This window comes from Colobus angolensis, unplaced genomic scaffold, assembly GCF_000951035.1.
Source record: "Colobus angolensis palliatus isolate OR3802 unplaced genomic scaffold, Cang.pa_1.0 Scaffold29, whole genome shotgun sequence".
Classification (NCBI taxonomy): Eukaryota; Metazoa; Chordata; class Mammalia; order Primates; family Cercopithecidae; genus Colobus; species Colobus angolensis.
This window is the reverse complement of record NW_012116154.1, coordinates 7,638,928-7,655,379: the sequence shown is the minus strand read 5'-3', so window position 1 is coordinate 7,655,379 and position 16,452 is coordinate 7,638,928.

Below are 16,452 nucleotides of genomic sequence, written 5' to 3'. Positions count from 1 at the left end.
ACTAATGACACCGATTTGATCATTAGACAATTTGCACATGTATCAAAGCATCACACTAAAATCCCAAAATACATATAATTACTTTGTGTCAATCACAAATTTCAAAAATTAAATGAACAAATGTTTGCACATCTTTTTCACAACAAAAGTAATCACAAATAATGATCTTTGTGCAAATAAATTGACTGCATTTTACTCAACGTTAGAGTGTATCCATTTCTTAATTTGGTATTAAGAACCAATGCCTCAAACCTATAATTTCCATAGGATAATTTCCCTTTATAGTCATGTAATACTTCTGGTAGTGAGCCATGCTTGTTAAACACATTCTGATTAGAATGTTTGTCAGATTTTCTTATGTCACCTTAGAGAACCTACTGAAATAGTGCATAGGTGGAAGTCATAATTTGGAGACTATGGAGAAGTTGAGCTTATGGGAAAAGGCAATCTTATAGAAATACTTAGGTATCATCTGAGGATGTGGAGTGGACCACAGTTTGAGCCGCAAATGTGTCAACAAGAGAAAACAAAAAGAGGGAATGGAACACGAAGATTTTTCTAAAGCTTCTCTGCGTCCACTTCAAAACTGCCTCTGGAATATTAAAAAGAAATATATTTAGATAGCATGGTTCTAAAACTCCTGAAAAGTATGATACAGTTAAATAATTTCAAAAGTCCAGAATAATTTTAGAGTGGACTACTTTTGAGGTCATTAGCCTAATTTAAAGAAATCATAATTCACACACATACAAAACAAAAAATAAAAAAACAAATTTCTTACTTAGGAAAGGAAGAATTGCAAGAAGTACAATAAATGTAATTTATTGCTAAACAAAGAAGAAGGGTTATTATAGAGTGTTATGGACTGAATGCTTATGCAACCCCAAAATTCATATATTGAATTCTTAACCTACAATGTGATGGAATTTGGTGGTTAGGATTTTGGAAAGTAACTAGTGACCCCACAAGAGGAAACCAGAGAGCAGTTCACTCTATCATGTGAGGATACAGCAAGAAGGCAGCCATCACCAAGACATTGCTACTGAGAACTGCATCTATAAGCACCATGATCTTGGAATTACCAGCCTCCAGAATTGTGAGAAATCAACGTTCCTTGTTTAAATCACCCAGTCTGTGGTATTTTCTTATAGCAGTTCCAGTAGACTAAGACACAAGGTTTGGAGAAAGTGTGATGTTTATGTTAAACATGAGTGAACAGCATTTTGATTTACTAGGAATAAAGGGGCAACATGAGTACAGAGTCAATACTGGTCTGAAGCTGCCTTCAAAATCCTGATTCCTTGAACATTACAGCATTAGATAAATGTGCAAAGTTGGGTCAGCTGTATTTGCTGTGAAAGCCTTGATCCCCATAAGTAAATCTGGACTAGAGATGCAGAGAACTTGCAGGAAGGCCTTGGTCTTCATGACTTCACATACTGAAGACAGGTGTGAAAACAACATGACCCACAAAACTCAGACAACTTAAGTCAGCGTGGAAGGTTCAGATCTTAGATTTGTGAAGTTCAATACTCTTAAGTTAAAAACTGAGGGAAAAATATTCTTCTTCTGATTAACCCTTTTTATAGAACAGAATAAATGGCATCACAGACATTCAAAAGTACCATTAAAGGAAATTAATAACGTCTAAAAGCTATCAGAAGTGTGTGCATGTGTGTGTGTGTGTGTGTGTGTTTTCTTAATGAAGAAATTGCTTCATCTTGACATCACAAATCCAAAGAGTCACACCTGGACCAGGAATTATCTATAGTTTGATAATATATCCAATAATTTGATAATACTAATGTCAAAATTGAGAAATTTGTGGTTGAAATGGGAAAGAATGGCAAATGAAAAGAGAAAACATTTTAGCATTTCATATGGCTTCCAAAGTAAGCATCAGTTTTTACAGATAGTCCATGACCAAACTGATGGCAGTGACAGGCCATCTGCAGTGACTGCTGCCATCAGGTTGGCTACAACAGGGAGGTGCGGTCAGGGCTGCATTCTCCATGAAGCAGGTGAGAGCCAGGGACAAGCTGATGCCCTCACCCTTCCGAGTTGAGGCAGGATCTTCCCAAGGGCCACTGCAGCCACCCAAGCCATGGCTGCTGATCCACTCACCCCTGTGCTCTCAAGGCCCCGGAGCAGGTAGGAGCTCCCGCTGCAGTGTCCAAATCATGGCGGCAGACCTGGGTCTCCCACTCCACAGAACAGGCAGAAGTCCTGACCTTGCAGGTGCAGCTGCAGCTGAAGCCACCCAAACTGCAGCTGTGGACTTAGGCATCCCAGTACTCTTTGCCGCCTGAGAAGGCCCTCCTTCCCTCACAGGCTCAGAATTGCCTGCTGTTGCTGCCTGGCTTCTCCCTGCTCTTGGCCATCACTCTGATCTCAGAGCAAACTTGGGGGCAAGCCTGGGTGGTTTTGTGGCCCAGCTGTGTCCGGAACTGGTTCCTTCTGGTGGGTTCTTGTTCTCACTGACTTCAAGAATGAAGCCGCGAACCCTCCACGTGAGTGTTACAGTTCTCAAAGATAGTGTGTCTGGAGTTTATTCCTCCAGATGTTCAGATGTGGCCGGAATTTCTTCCTCCCGGTGGATTCATGGTCTCTGACTTCAGGAGTGAAGTTGCAGACCTTTGCAGTGAGTGTCACAGCTCTTAAAGGTGGTGCGTCGGGAATATGTTTGTTTCTCCAGGTGGGTTCATGGTCTTGCTGACTTCAGGAGTGAAGCTGCAGACTTTCCCATTGAGTGTTACAGCTCATAAAGGTAGAACAGACCTCAAGATTAAGCAGCAGCAAGATTTATCATGAAGAGGGAAAGAACAAAGCTTGCAGAGTGGAAGGGGACCCCAGCCGGTTGCCGCTGCTAGCGCAAGTGGAGGGCTTTTATTCCCTTCTTTGGTTTCTGCCCCCCTCCCCCGCCCACACATCCTGCTGATTGGTCCATTTTACAGAGTGCTGATTGGTGCATTTTTACAGAGTGCTGCTTGGTGCGTTTACAAACTTTTAGCTAGACACAGAGAGCTGATTGGTGTGTTTACAATCCTTTAGACAGAAAAGTTCTCCAAGTCCCCACCCAACCCAGAAGCCTAACCAGCTTCACCTCTCACAGCCAGGTGTGCACACACTCAGGGCAGTGCTGACATTCCAGCCCCCTGCTGCCTCAGCCCCCTCCAGATTTTTGGGCACTGACGAACATAGGAGGGATGCTAAGGGGGTGCTGAGGGCAGCTTGGTGCTGGCCTGAAGTCTGCCCTTGACACCCACAGTCTGGGTGCCATGAAGGGCAGCAGGAGTCAAGCAGGTTCTTGGGCAGAAGGGGATGGGTTCCCGGTGAGGCCCCACCTTCAGGCCAAGGGTGGCCTAAAGGCTGTGGGCTGGGCTGCCAGTCCTGGGGAGCAGAGTAGGAACTTGTGGTGCCTTTTCTGGGATGGCCTATGGCTGCTCATGGACCAACTGGTATGCACTTCCTTGCCTCTGAGGCACATAAGAGTTCTGGGTTCAGTGAAAGCCAAGCAGATATTCGGACAACTAGGTTTGGAGAGGAGTAACCCACTCTAGGGCCTCCTCTCCACTGAGAGCTGTGCAGATGACGGGGCTACCCTCAATGACGGGGCAACCCTCTGCTGATAGCTGAACACTCGTCAGAATACCCTGACTGCTGAAAGAAGCTGCCCCCTGTTGGTTTCCTCTGAGCTGCTCTATCACTCAATAAAGCTCCTGTTCATCTTGCTGAGCCTCCACTTGTCTGTGTACCTTGTTCTTCCTAGTCACATGACAAGAACTCAGGATGCCCTGAATGCGAGATTAAAAGAGCTATAACACAAACGGGGCTAAGACATGCCCCCTGCTCACCACATTGCAGGAGAAGAGAAGGAAAGAAAAGCTCCAGCTCTTCAGGGAGCCCAGACTTGGGAGCTCCCTAAGCCAGGGCTGTGACCCCTTCTTTGGGGCCCTGTGGTTCCTGGTGTCTCCAAACTTCCAGGAGCCACTGTGTTCCCTATTGCCAGCCATGTCAGCTGCTTACAGTGCACCTGGCCTGGCCACAGCCTCACAGAGAGTCAGTGCCCATGCTGGCACCTGGAGCTGCCCACCACACTACAGCTGCTGGCATGTCTGAATGCACAGTGGCTGGACCCCACCCTCTCTCACACATCCCTTGCCATTCCACACCTTACTCACCCTTGGCAGTCATGAAACCCACCTGGTAGCTTGAGTGAGCACAGCCTCCCAGGTGGAGTGGTCAAAAAGGGTCCAGCAAGCCCAAGCAAAACTCGAGCAAAAGCACCACCAGCCACAGAGGTTTCTGGCCGGAAAAATGACATCCCTATATTAGTCTGTGTTCACGCTGCTGATAAAGACATACCTGAGACTGGGCAGTTTATACAGGAAAAGAGGTTTAATGGACTTACAGTTCCACATGGCTGGAAAGCGTCACAATCACGGCGGAAGGTGAGGAGGAGCAAGTCACATCTTACATGGATGGCAGCAAGCCAAGAGAAGAGAGCTTGTGTAGGGAAACTCCCGTTTTTAAGGCCATCAGATCTCATAAGAGTTATTCACTATCACAAGAACAGCAAAAAAAAAAAACACCTGCTCCCGTGATTCAATTACCTACCACCAGGTTCCTCCCACGACACAGGGGAATTGTGAGAGTTATAATTCAAGATGAGATTTGGGTGTGGACATGGCCAAATCATATCAGTCCCAAAGATCCCATGACAATGATGTAAATGTCTAAATTAATTTTATAAACACTAAATATTTTTGATTAATTAAGCAGCAGCAAGATTTATCATGAAGAGGAAAAGAACAAAGCTTGCAGAGTGGAAGGGGACCCCAGCCGGTTGCCGCTGCTAGCGCAAGTGGACGGCTTTTATTCCCTTCTTTGGTTTCTGCCCCCCTCCCCCGCCCGCCCATCCTGCTGATTGGTCCATTTTACAGAGTGCTGATTGGTGCATTTTTACAGATATTTTTCACTTCTAAAAATATTAAAATTAAATTGAAAATAGAAAGACCTACCATAATATTAAGAATAAAAATGCCAATCATCCTCAAATTAGTATATTATTTTAATATAATTATAATTTGATTCTCATATTTTTAGTTGGGAAAAAAACGGAGAATTGCATGAAATCAAAATTAGACTGAAGTGGGAAAATACATGTTTAAATATAGGCAAAATATTTTGAAATTAGAATGATAATTATAAGCACCATTCTGTAATTATTATTGTAATATTCCATAAGTTATATACTGTAATCATAATAGTATAAGATTGCTTTGGAAAATAAACTAAATTAGTAATACAGAGTAGAGAATCCAGAAATAAAAGCATATATACACATGTGGGTGTGTATATATTAGAATTATGGCCGGGCGCGGTGGCTCAAGCCTGTAATCCCAGCACTTTGGGAGGCCGAGACGGGTGGGTCACGAGGTCAGGAGATCGAGACTATCTGGCTAACACGGTGAAACCCCGTCTCTACTAAAAAATACAAAAAACTAGCCAGGCGAGGTGGCGGGCGCCTGTAGTCCCAGCTACTAGGGAGGCTGAGGCAGGAGAATGGCGTAAACCCGGGAGGCGGAGCTTGCAGTGAGCTGAGATCCGGCCACTGCACTCCAACCTGGGCGACAGAGCAAGACTTTGTCTCCAAAAAAAAAAAAAAAAAGAATTATATATTATATATTAAAATTATACATTACAATTTATACATATACACACATTCTAATGTACACATATATATTGGAATTTTTTATTAAAATGTTTAGAATTCAATTTAGTGGGGAAAATGTTTAATCCATAGTGTTAATAAAACTGGCTGCCTAGAATAAAATAACATTGTATCTCATATCACATACCATATAAAATACAAACCAGATGAATTATAAACTCAAATATTAAAAGAATAAAATAAATAATTTGCAGGCAATTAGAATAATATAGGCTAAGGTTAAGCATATCATTAGTATGTAAGAAAATGAAGAAACCATAAAGAAACATATTTACTGGCCGGGCGCGGTGGCTCAAGCCTGTAATCCCAGCACTTTGGGAGGCCGAGACGGGTGGATCATGAGGTCAGGAGATCGAGACCATCCTGGCTAACACGGTGAAACCCCGTCTCTACTAAAAAATACAAAAAAAATCTAGCCGGGGAGGTGGCGGGCGCCTGTAGTCCCAGCTACTCCAGAGGCTGAGGCCGAAGAATGGCGTAAACCCGGGGGGCAGAGCTTCCAGTGAGCTGAGATCCGGCCACTGCACTCCAACCTGTGCGACAGAGCGAGACTCCGTCTCAATTAAAAAAAAAAAAAAAAAGAAACATATTTACTGTGCAATTAATTCTTTGGCATGCTATATAATATATTGTAAACAAAGTCAAATGGATCTGAGAGATTGAGAAAAGTATTTTGCAATGTTAATGAAGAAAATTATCTATGATATAAAATACATGAGTAAGAAACTGATTTTTAAAAGGTTAAAGAAAACTTATGAGAACAAGTAAAAAATCAAACAGCATATCACGAAAGAGACAAGCCAATGGCAGTGAATAAGTGAAAACAGGTTTAAACTCAGTACTATCTAAGGAAATGAACATTTTAACAAAAACAATTTAGCACTCATCCATCAGACTGACAAAAATTAAAGAGTAATAGGGACTTCTGATATTTGAGATGAAATAGAAGGTAGTATGTCACAGATGATTTCTGGAAATGAATTTAATCGTTTTGGAAGGCAATCTGGCAATACGAATTTCAGTTAAAAATGAATTACGAACACAGTTACTTTAAGATATTTATTATACAAGATTTATTGCAACATCTTTCATAGTTACAAAAGATAAGCAGCTAAGTATATGCTTATCAATAGTTTAATGATTAGATAAGTTGAGGTTCGGCAATACTATTAAATAGAATTAATTAGTTTTACATCAGGCAATTCAAAAAAGATTTCTAAAAAGTGTGTTTGAGTAAAGATATGGGGAAGCAGTGTGTACAATATGACTCCACATACTAAAAAATGACCAGCATTTTCTACATGCTGATGTTTTCATATGATAGGAGCCTAATAAAGGCTATGAAAAGATTCATGAAAGACTGTTAACTTACAGAGGAGTTTAGGAGGAAGGTCAACAAAAAACTTTAAAATCTGCAAAATGAATTGTGCTGTTTAAATGGATGATAATAGGATGTGATATATGAGTATAGCCATAGAAAAATATATAAAAAGCAAATTTCTAAAACATTATTGTTCTTTATATCAGTGTGGCAAGATATATTTTAGTTTCTATATTTTCTTTTATTTTGTATATAATGTAAATGTTTCACAATGATGGTAACAAGGAGAAAAGGGAATTGATAATTGTAGAAAAACAAATATAATTTTTATAACCCATATTTATAATTCAGGAAAATGTATAACTATATGTAAGAGGATATAAAGTCTTATGAGGTATTTCACATTTTATGCAGCATTGTTCCTGCAAGTAAAATACTTTCAAATGCCATGTCTTTATTTTCCATATGAACTGTTTGCCTTTGGGTTTTCATCTCCTGGTACTGGGCAGGAAGGAAGCTTGTCTTTTTCAAGAATGTAGATTACCAGATCAGCAGGAAGCCTGCAGCTGTATGTGTTTACAGAAATTTTTTGGTCTTACACCCCAGTCTACACCTCCGAGACCAAATGCCCATAGATGAGAGAATTTTCTAATTTTCATGAATTACTAATTGCCTTTCCCGAAAAGTCTGACAGTTCTTAAACTGATATGTACACACAGAGATACATTTTTTTTTTATTTTAGTTACATGATTAGAATTAAAATTCTTGAAGGCCAAAGTTTAAAACTTCGCTGGTCTAGAAATTACAAAGAGTAAAGAAAATGAAATATTTTAGACAACAATATATAACCCAAGCACTGACACATGAATTGCCTGCATTATTTCCTTTTGTCTCATGAGGATATTAATATTTTACTAGAAATGAGCTAGTGGAATGCATAACATGTATGTAGTACATAATAAATAATATCTCGTTTTTTATTATAAATATTCTTTCCAATCTAAATTATTGAACTGATGCCAAAAGTAACATTTTCGTGTTTTTGTTTTGCTTCAGTAGAAGAAAATTATTTGTTTAGATGTTGGTTCTTTTTAAGCATAGAAGAGTCTTTTTTTCTCTTGACAAATGAGACTCCAGAAAAAAAAAATACAGCAACTTTTAGTTTAAAACCGAATATTATTATCCATATTTACTATCAAAGTAATTAATGGTAACCAGTCTGCATAATATTCAGCTAGTAAATGTTATGCCTTGTAAGCCACAGAGGAGTAAAACCTAATATTTTCCAAGGTTAAAGGAGACAGAGGAATAACGACCAATCTGGGAAAATTTACCACTGCACTTGTATGAAGCATCATGGACATAATCCTGTTTCCCCTCCCTACTTCAAACCCAAGTAATTGCTGGTGGTTGTTTTTTTTTTTATCATTTTAATATCTCAAGATCTCTTTTATAGAAAATGTAAATATAATCAAGGAGGATAAGCATATGTGTCACATATAGTTTGGGTTGCAAACTGAGGGTCCCACTTCCATATTTAAAAGCATGTAAATTATAGAGACTTTTTAATCGTGTTGATTATTTTAAAACATAGGAGTCACATACTGAAACAACTTCTCTGATTCCATCTGTATAAGCCTAAATGATAGACATCTAATATGTAAATCAAATTTTATAAAGTTTAAGCACATTTTGAAATGAAACAGAGTCTTTGTGCATACGTGTCACTAGAGTGGGTCTGTCGGTCTCTGCATACACAAACATTCACATACACGCATATCCTCACATGAACTGTTCTGTTCTACACCCCTTGTTGCTCCCAGAAAACTCAATCTCAAAATTGTCAAAGCCAGTAAAACTTCTGTCAAATTTGGAAGAGTACAATCTGAATTGCTCCCTATGGACTTTAAAGCCCCAACAAGTGTTCGGAGTTTACAAGTATTCTCCAAATTTCCTAGAATGCTCTCAGCCACATACCCTCCAAACCAGAAATAATTGCTTCTTTTTCATGCAATTTCATTTTACTTTGTACATACCACTTTATTATTTGCGTTGCAAACATTTGTTTGTATTGAGTTCATCTTATAAGGAAAGGTTTTCCATATTATGTATTCCCAGTAACTAAATCCAATAGGACCCTCCACACAGCAGCCAGTCAATAAACATTTGCAGCATTTGATCAAAGTCTAATATCTGAATTCACAGAAAAAAAACAATAACAAAGGTTTTCAGTCCACTTTTAATCTTCTGTCATTAATAGAATTACCAAATACATGAAATGTTCACTGCCCAATATTTCTTGGAAATGATACCTGGATGCTCTCTTCTCTTCCTTAATGTTTTGTCTATTAACACGTAGAATATCTTCAATGAATTTAAAGTATTCATCTTGTTGGACATCATTTGTCAAGTGCAGCTTTAAGCAAAATGAATACTTTTCCAAAGGAACTGCTTTAAAAATTCCCTAGACTAAATTAAGAAGAGTCTTTCAGTCCTTTTTCTGACAGAATGACAGATTCACTGAACACATCACTATTTTTTCAGCAGGGGATTATTTTACTTTCCAATCACCTAGGTCCTAATGCTGAACATACATGCACTGAGATTAATTTATAGAAAACGCTAGGAGGCTTTCCTTGTAATTTTTGATTCAATGGTTTACGCTGTCTAGTGCACACACTGAACATAACACCTAGGAGGTCTTAAAGTATAATGACTGCTCTGGAATCTCCTTTGAGCCAAACTTTCTACTTACAACTACCTCCAGAAAAGAGTTTTCATAAAAAAAAAAAAAAAACATCTTCCCTTTGAAGAAACACACTAGGCTGGGTGTGGTGGCTCACACTTGTAATCCTTGCACTTTCAGAGGCCGAGGCAGCAGAATCACTTCAAGACCAGCTTGAGCAATATATTAGTCCATTTTCACATGTTATTAAGAACTACCCAAGACTGGGTAATTTATAAAGGAAGGAGGTTTCATTGACTTACAGTCTGGCATTGCTAGGGAGGCCTCAGGAAACTTACAATCACGGCAGAAGGTGAAGGGGAAGCAAGGCACCTTTCTCACAAGGCATCAGGAAGGAGAATGAACACAAGAGGAACTACTAGACACTTATAAAACTATCAGATCTCCTGAAAACTCATTCACTATCATGAGAACAGCATGGGGGAAAGTACACCCATGATTCAGTTGCCTCCACCTGGTCTCTCCCTTGACACATGAAGATTATGGGGATTACAATTGAAGATGGGATTTTGAGTGGGGACACAGCCAAACCATATCAGGCAACACGATGAAACCCCATTTCTACAAAAAATACAAAAATTAACAGGCATGGTAGTGTGCACCTGTAGTCTGTTACTTGGGAGGCTGAGGTGGGAGGATTTTTTGAACCAGGGAGGCCAAGACTGCAGTGAACCGAGATAGCAGTACTGCACTCCAACCTGGGTGACAAAGTGAGACCCTGACAAAAAAGGAAGGAAGGAAGGAAGGAAGAAAGGAAGGAAGGAAGGAAGGAAGGAAGGAAGGAAGGAAGGAAGGAAGGAAGGAGAGAGAGAAAGAAAGAAAGAGGAAAGAACGAAAGAAAGAGAGAAAGAAAGAAAGAAAGAAAGAAAGAAAGAAAGAAAGAAAGAAAGAAAGAAAGAAAGAAAGAAAGAAGAGAAAGAAAGAAAGAAGAGAAAAAGGAACACACTTAACTTAGTACTGATTTAGGCATAACATGTTCATCCAGTGAGTATTTCTTGAGAAATCATTATGAACCAGGCACTGTAGTAAATGGCAAAGCAGATTTGAAGAGAACCTTATCTGTGCCCTCTTGGAACTTAGTCACCAAGAGAAGGGGGACAGATGATAAATAAGTGCATAAAGATACGTAATATAATCTTAAATAGAGACCAGTGTTTCAAAGGACTGAATCTAAGAGATAGTGATATGGTTTGGCTGTGTCCCCACCCAAATCTCATCTTGAATTGCAGCTCCCATAATTCCTTCATATTATGGGAAGGACCCAGTGGGAGATAAATGAATCATGGGGGCGGATTCCCCCATACCGTTCTCATGGTAGTGAATAAGTTTTACGAGAACTGATGGATTTGTAAAGGAAAAACCCTTTCACTTGGCTGTTATTCTTTTCCATCGTCTGCCTGCATGTGATACTTGCCTTTTGGATCTTGCCATGATTGTGATGTCTCCCCAGCCATGTGGAACTGTGAGTTCATTAAAACTTGTTCTGTTGTAAATTTCCCAGTCTCAGGTATGTCTTTGTCGGCAGTGAGAAAACAGACTAATACAGATGAAGAGTGGCTGGTGGGAACTTGCATCTTCAATAGGCTGCTTAGGGAATTCTCTGCTAATGAGGTATTTCAGCAGAGAATGCAATTTAAAATTTGTGAACAAGAGAAGTCAGCAAAGGAGATAAAAATATAGAAGAAACCTGTTATGATGAAGGAACATAAACAAACCCAGAAGTTACTTGCTGAAAGTATTTCAAAGTTTTTTCTAAAAGACTTTCATTTATTTATTGGTATCTTAATCTTCACAAATAGCCAAAAATCACCAGATATTTTTAAGTCTCGTATTTAGAAATAAATACCGAACTAACAGAAAAAAGAAGAAACTAGAGCAAATTCAGACATTATCAGAAGTAGAAAAATTTCTCAAAATTGTCAGCTGATATTCTCAGAGAATTTTAAATAATGAATTACATCCATATGTTACATAGCATTTCAGGACTATTTGGCACATAAACTATATGCATGTATTATATTAACAAAAACAATAAACTAATTAACAAATTTATTTGCATAATATACTAATAAGCAGGTGGTCCTGACTCGTTGAAAAAGAAAGTATGTTGGGTTTTGTTATGGTAAATTGTGGCCAAAAGATGAAAAAACAATATGAGGAAGTATGAGAGAGTTCTGAATAATCGGAGCGACATTATATTGGTCTTTTTGACCATAGGTTCCTCTGGTTTATCAACTAAAGTATTATGACTCCAAGTAACAGAAAAAAATAATATATACTGACATAAAAGTAATACAGTGTGGAGGCAAGATGGGTTTTCTGAGAATTAGCTTAATCCCACGGCTGTGGTTTCTTTGCACTACTCTTGCCTTTAATGTACCCTCCTCTCTACGTTTCTTTCCTCTTCGGGTGGCTTTCTTCATGCAAAAAAAAATGACTAAAGCATTTTCTGTTTTGCTGTTTATACTTTACTGGATCCTAGAAAAAAGGATTGTGAAAACTCTCATAAGAATTTAAAAGGTAAGGATAATTTTGCCAAAAGCATCAGTGAATCTCTATTAATGATGATTGCTCAACAGGTGATGAGCCCATTATTCAATTTTCTTGGAAGGGAGATGGAATTACCCTTCAATCACTCAACACCTGGAGCTCAAGATAGAGTCAAGATACCCTAAGTCACATGAGCTACATAGGGAGAGGGTTCTCCTAGGAAGAAGAGGGGAAAGGAGGAGGGATGCTAAAATTCAACCAAGTCTGCCCATTAAAGCCTGTGCATTACACTGGGACATTCTTTACAGCATAAGGCATTTCAAATATATGTTACTATTGTCTCTAACACAAAGTAACTACTTAAGGAATGCCGATGAAGTGACCACATGAAAGAAAGGCAGGCTTAACAGAAAGGCTTTCTATAAGAGGCAGTGAAGCGATTTTACAAGAAAACAACATTCTTGCAATTTATACCAGAAGAGAAATTGAGTTTGAAAACCCAACATGTTTGCACTTGTAGACTTGATAGCATTCTAGGACAGAATCCTTTTTTTCTTGAAGGTCACTGATAAACTCCCTGGTATGGTGGGAAAGACTGCAGGATGGGAGAATTTGGGGTGATAATATTTAAGGTTATTTATTTAAATAACTATAACTATTTCAGTATTTCAAGTTAATTTGAGGTTTCATAAAGCTAGAAAACATCCTCTAAAATTCCTAACTCTCAGCAATGGCAATTTAAAATCAAAGAAGGTTTTATCTTACTGCCTTTCTTTCTCAAAGTTTAGTTTCCTACATCACAAGACAGTTTTATCAAGAAGTCAACTTTCATTCACATGGCTAGTTGTGTGAAATCCCTCTGTGCTTTATTTTTATTTCTAGTGTTTATATGACATTTAAAGCACCTTTGCTTTGTTGGTAGATATTGAACACCAGTAATTGTACTACCTGAGCTAATTAGGCAACTAGAGCGTGTTTACCATGCCTATCAATTTTCTGTCCAGGAGAATATCTCAAAACCAGTTAACAAGGAGGAACAGTTTGAAACGCTTGCTTAATTGTGTATACAGTATTCTCTAAAGCTAACCAATGACCTCAATTAACAAATTGAGGTTACCATTGTTCATTTCACTGTTGTTTCGCAGCCTTCTACAACTGCTTTCCCAAAAGCAAGCCTTTATTTTGCAGAAAAGCTTTATTAGGTTTGCACTAAGCAGAGAGAGAATTGCCAAATCATGGAGGAAATTAAGCAGACTTCGGTTTCACTTAAACCTGAGTAGGGTTGCAGGAAACAAAACAATTTTAGCATGTTATTTTTCTTTTCAGAGTGCTTAAAGAATGTATGAATAGAGAAAAAATAGCTTTATGTCTTTATATTATTATGAACTTCTTTGGAGGATATACTAGAATGTTAATAAAATGCTAGGTATTATACATATAATTTTCCAGTGACAAGAATATATTCTCTCTGCTTGCATTAAATAAGCTATGTCATTATCTTGCACATTAGCTCCGTAACTTAAAATAGACTTTGAACTTAGCTTTAGATATTTCTAGTGGTTGGAACCTAACGTTAAAGAAGGAAAGAATGCAATGGAGACATGTTAACTTGAATAGAATTCTACTTGTGGAAAGTTAAACAAATAAACTCAGATTATTTTTAACTCTTTCTGTAAAATCTAACTTACAAGACCACCTACAGAGGGCAGCATTAAAGGGAAAAGAAAAAATGTTTAAATCTTGCTCAAATATGACAACATCAAATAAGTTTTCTAAAAATATCTTAAATCATTGAATGAAGAATCAGTCAATAATATTCATAACCAAGCATGTCATGTTTCCCTCATATTTTATAAACCCACACAATGTATTCAACTTCTATCCACTGTATAAGCTCCTTCCAACTCTGGCTATAACAAGAGAAAATGATGGTGCTTTTCATCTCTAGAGAGACAAAAATGTTCCACTATCATTATTGTATTATCTGAACAAACTAGGTTCTATTTTTATTACTTATTTCAATATTCCAGAAAGTCTAAATAAAAGTACAATTAAACAATGATGAAATTTTTCCCCTTATTTACAGAGAAATAATATATTCTATGGAAAGTTTTAAGTTGGTGAATGAATGGGCAAAGATTTAATAAAGATATTACACTCCTGTCTCTTATGAGAAAAGGGAGAAATATTTTCACAATATTGCTTTCATTGTTTTAAACATTTTATGGCAGTTTGAAACAGGAAGTTGAAGACATCATTCTTCTGTGTTGATCCAGAATATCTATTTCTTATGATTCTACCAGTACTCATGAAAATCATGTTTTACTTATTTTATTCTCTACCTCAAATCACCCGTCTGTTGTACTTAACACCACTATAAAGTAGTAGGCTTAAAAGGAGCAATATACAGAACAACTTTACTCACTATTTACAGCTACCCCCCACCTGCTTCCTAATGAGGGAAAATATGAAGAAATAAGTTGGAATATGAGTTCTGGAGTCAAACAGACACTGGCTTGAATTGAATTTCTTCTTATTATTAGCTATATAATTTTATGTGTGTTACCTTTCCAAAATTTTCTCATATTTGAAACTAGGGTAATAATAATAAAAAGTTCTACCTTGGAGTTTTATTTTTGAGATACTTCTTCTTAGAGAAGTGTTTATTTTATTGTACGCACAAGCTAAATATTGCTATCATTTTGTTTTTATTGATATCATCATCATTATTGTGGATTAAAAATGAATACTAAAGTCATCTACCCTATCCTGGCAGGATTCTAAATTGTAAGAAACAAATGTAAACCAAGAATGATTAAAGACCTGAGATAGATGCCTCTGTAGATGTGTTTCTTAATCCCTTAGCACTAAAAACCTTTACAAAATAAACCAATGTCTAAAAGACAGAATGATCTCATCTTTTCTGTCTTGAACTGCCGTATAGAAATCATACTACATGGAAAGAGATCGAAATCCATGGGTTTGTTCTACTTATTACCTCCATGATTAAATAGATTTGAACTTCCTTTACTCGTCTTACCTATTTCCTTTTTAACATTTAATTCTTAAGTATCTAGAATAGCAGTGTGTTTGTTTGTTTGTTGTTGTTTTTATTGTTGTTGTTGTTTTTGACGGAGTCTTGCTCTGTAGCTCAGGCTGGAGTGCAATGGTGCAATCTCAGCTCACTGCAACCTCTGCCTCCCGGGTTCTAGCGATTCTTATGGATTAGTTCCAAGAAATCTATGAGCCTATAGAATCGAATGCAAATATCAGTAGGCATAGTTTTCTACATTGTCTCCCTGCAGGAGATTTCTCGTTATTCAGTTCTCTCTACCAATTTTTCACTGAGTCAGAGCAACTTTTTAAAATGAAAGATAACATTGGTTTAACATACCACCAGTATAGTTGATTGAGTAAACCATATTAACATTCCCTAAATAGTTATAATAAATATTAAAATCCTTAACTGGAACTCAAAGGCTCTGATTAGTTTGAATTGTATATACCAAAATAGTCAATTTCTCTCCTCTCATTTCTTACAATACACCTTCTTTCCCTTGCCACACAGCCTTAGTATATGCTGTTTTTATTTGTAAAAATGTTGTCTCCTCCCTGCAGTGCATCAATCCCATATACTAGATACACTCAATATACTCTTATTTATCATTCAGAACTCAGCTAGATCATCTTTTCCTAACCTCCTTAGATAGGACAGAAACTTCTCTCATATGCTTTCATAATGCATGCAGCCCCCATTGTAGTATTTATAACAGTTCAATTTAAAGCTTATTTATATATCAATTTCATTTAATTTCAGCCTCCTATACCGTACTACAGGCTGCTTTTGGAAAGTTGTCTGCATCTGTTCACCTTTAAATTATCACTACTCAGCATAGGCTTGAAAAAATGGATATTTGTTAAATTAGTGCATAAAGAAATGAATGAGAAAGTTAAAAACCGAATTTCTATGTCCTACACATATCACATTATTTTATCTCTTTGAAGGCAGAAAATTTTCCTTATTAACGTTTGAGGTATAAATAATCTCACCTAATGTGTAATACATAAAAAGTAATTGACAACTCTTTGTTAAGTCTAGCACAGTGCTGACAAGAGTACTCCAGTAATAATGATAACTAGTATGACTAATACTAATATTA